Genomic DNA, 3940 nt, shown 5'->3' with positions numbered 1-3940 from the left:
TTTCATTACATTGATCTCATAAAAATCTGCTCTTTCTCTGTTCAAAGTTCATTATTTATATTTTTTTTATTTAATTAGTTTAGAATCAATTATTTTTAGGTTTAATTCTTGTTTAGATAATTAGGATAGTCTAATTTAGTTAATAGTTAATCATAAGTCCTCGTGGGTTCGACATCCGACTTTTAGTCACTTTATTACTTGACGACCGCGTATACTTACGTGAGTGTGTTTGGTCGCAACAATGGTGAGAACACGTAACACCTCTACCGATGGACATAGACCAGAACCCCTGGTGGCAACTATGGCCAGGGGTAGAGGTCGAGGCCGAGGTCGTGCTAGAGGCCGAGGTAGAGCTCAGTCCAGAGCTCGAGCAGCTGCACCTGTTGAAGAACCTCAGGTGGACCTTCAGGAGGAGGTTCCAGTTCAGAATGTACCAGTTGGACCAGTTCAGGTCCCGGAAAGATTCATAGCCACTCCAGTACTTCAGGACGCTTTAGTCCGTTTGGTAAGTCTTATGGAGGGCGTGACCCACAATGGTACATTTCTAGTGGCACCAGTCGTCTCACAGGCTGGGGAGGAGCACAAACTCCCACTACTCCCGCTCCGGAGTAGATGGCTCCCCAGAATCAGTCTCCAGCAGCCCCGCCAGTTGGGGTAGTTCAGCCAGTTATTGCGGCACAGATCGGTGATAGGCCCGCTATGTCCGTTGAGGCCTTATTGAGACTGGATAAGTTTACCAAGCTCTTTCCAGTTCACTTCAGTGGTACACCTTCTGAGGACCCACGGGATTATCTTGAACGCTGCCATGAGGTGCTGCGGAACATGGGTATAGTTGAGACCAATGGGGTCGATTTTGCTGTATTTCAGTTGACGGGTTCCGCCAAGAGGTGGTGGAGAGATTATACATTGACTCGACCAGTCGGATCGCCTGCACTTACATGGGAGCTGTTCTCTCAGCTATTTCTGAAAAATTTCCTCCCTATCACACTGAGAGAGGAATTTCGCAAGCAATTTGAGCGTCTACAACAAAGCAGTATGACTGTTACTCAGTATGAGTCCCGTTTTGTGGATTTGGCCCGTCATGCTATCCTTTTACTACCTACGGAGGGAGAGAGAGTGAGGATGTTCATTGAGGGACTTACTCACCCTATCATACTTCAGATGGCCAAGGAGACCGGAAGTGAGATTTCTTTTCAGGCGGCTGCTAATATCGCAAGGGAGTCACGGTCCTATTATGCCTTACTCTGGGTTATTGTGGACAGGTTGACCAAGTCAGCACATTTCATTCCAGTGGCAGTTACCTATTCTTCAGAGAGGTTAGCTGGAATTTACATTCATGAGATTGTCCGCCTTCACGGTGTGCCCATGTCTATTATTTCAGATCGAGGTACGCAGTTTATCTCACATTTCTGGAGGGCTGTACAGCGTGAGTTAGGCACGCGGGTGGAGTTGAGTACAACATTTCATCCATAGACAGACGGACAGTCAGAGCGCACTATTCAGATACTGGAAGATATGCTTCGTGCTTGTGTTATAGACTTTGGAGGTTCTTGGGATCATTTCTTGCCACATGCGGAGTTTACTTATAATAATAGCTACCAGTCGAGCATTCAGATGGCTCCATATGAGGCATTATATAGAAGGCGATGCCGGATCGCCAGTTGGTTGGTTTGAACCGGGAGAGGCTCGGCTGTTGGGTAACAGTTTGGTACAGGATGCCTTGGATAAGGTCAAGATTATTCAGGATCGACTTTGCACAGCTCAGTCTAGGCAAAAGAGTTATGCCGACCGTAAAGTTCGTGATATTGCTATCATGGTTGGAGAAAGAATATTGCTCCGGGTTTCACCTATGAAAGGTGTAATGAGGTTCGGAAAGAAGGGCAAGTTAAGCCCTAGGTATATCGGACCCTTTGAAATTCTTGAAAGAGTGGGTGAAGTAACCTACAGGCTTGTATTGCCACCTAGTTTATCAGCGGTTCATCCGGTGTTCCATGTGTCTATGCTCCAGAAATATCATGGTGACCCGTCCCACGTGTTAGATTTCAGCTCTGTCCAATTGGACAAGGATTTGACTTATGAGGAGGAGCCGATAGCCATTCTAGACCGGCAGGTCCGACAATTGAGGTCTAAGAGTTATCCTTCAGTTCGGGTGCAATAGAGAGGTCAGCCGGTAGAGGCATCTACCTGGGAGTCCGAGTCGGACATGCAGAGTAAATATTCACACCTTTTCTCCAGCTTAAGTACTTTTTCTAACTCCGTTCGAGGACGAACGTTTGTTTTAGAGATGGAGAATGTGATGACCCAAAATGTCATCTTCAAATTTAATAAGTAATTCTGTGTTTTAAGACCTCAAAAAGCACCATATATCATTCCTCGACTTGCGTGCGCAGTCCGTAAAATTTTTCGGAAAGTTTTCATGTGAAAAACGGATTATAATGTGAAGTAGAGCTTTAAAACTCAACTAAGTTGACTTTGGTCAACATTTTTAGCAAACGGACCCAGATCAGTGTTTTGACAATTCCGGTAGGTCCGTATCGTGATTTGGGACTTGGGCGTATGCCCGGAATCGAATTTTGAGGTCCATAGCCCGAGATATGGAATTTTGATGAAAAATTAAAAGCCTGAAAGCTTAATGATTTTTAAGAAATTACTTGTCACGACCCGAAATTCCCTCCTTCGGACCTTGATGGTGCCTAATATTTCACTTCCTAGGCAAGCCAACGTTAGAATAATATTAACAAATTTTTAAACCATTTTTAAATTATGAATAATTAAGGAAACAAAAGCGGAAGCAAAATTTGAAACATAGTGAAATAATCCATAAAAATAACGGTGTCTAAAACCATCCCATAATTTATGTCACAAGTGCACGAGCTTCTAGAATAAATACAAATAAAGGTCCAAATAAAATAAACTGTCTCGAAATAAACACACAGCTAAAGTAAAATAGACGGGGACTTCAGAATTGCGAACGCCATGCAGTTATACCTCAAGTCTCCTCTGGTAGCTGAAATCCAAGCAAGTCTATGCTACGTCGCTGGGACCAACTCCAAAATCTACACAAGAAGTACAGAGTGTAGTATCAGTACAAGCGACCCATGTACTGGTAAGTGCTAAGCCTAACCTCGACAAAGTAGTGACGAGGCTAAGGCGGTTCACTTACATTAACCTGTACGCAATATTAATAACAACAACAAATAATAGAAATAAATCAGATAACTCATTTATAATAATTGAAGCCAAACAACAGGCATAATCCATTATTATTTCAACCAATTCTGTTGCGGCGTGCAACCCGCTCTCACAATATATTTACATTCAGTTCTGTTGCAGCGTGTAACCCGCTCTCCCAATATTTTTATTTCAATCAAGTCTGTCATATATTTATTTCAATCAAGTATATATATAGACTTTTAAATAAGTCTGTTGCGGCGTGCAATCCGATCCCCCAATATTGACTTTTCAATAAGTCTATTGCGGCGTGCAATCCGATCCCCCAATATTGACTTTTAATAAATCAGTTGCGGCGTGCAACCCGATCCTCCAATATGGACCTTTTAATAAGTCTGTTGCGGTGTGCAACCCGATCCTCCAATATGGACTTTTTTATAAGTCTGTTTGCGGGGTGCAATCCGATCCTCCAATATTGACTTTTAATAAGTCTGTTGCGGCGTGCAACCCGATCCTCCAATATATCTATTTCAATCAATTCTTATAGAAGAAATTTCCCCAATAAATGCAACAATTAATATAAAATTATAAGACAACAAGCATACAACAATTATGATTTAATTATGAAACAAACAATGACAAATAGCAAATTATCATAGTAATCAGGAAGAAAATAGGCAGTTTAATATTTAATATGCTAAATGTCAAATAACAATTAAAACACATAATTCAAATAGCATGTAACAATTAATGCAGAAATTCAAGAATT

The sequence above is a fragment of the Nicotiana tabacum genome, unplaced genomic scaffold (genome assembly GCF_000715075.1).
Source record: "Nicotiana tabacum cultivar K326 unplaced genomic scaffold, ASM71507v2 Un00022, whole genome shotgun sequence".
Taxonomy (NCBI): Eukaryota; Viridiplantae; Streptophyta; class Magnoliopsida; order Solanales; family Solanaceae; genus Nicotiana; species Nicotiana tabacum.
This window is presented reverse-complemented; position numbering follows the sequence as displayed.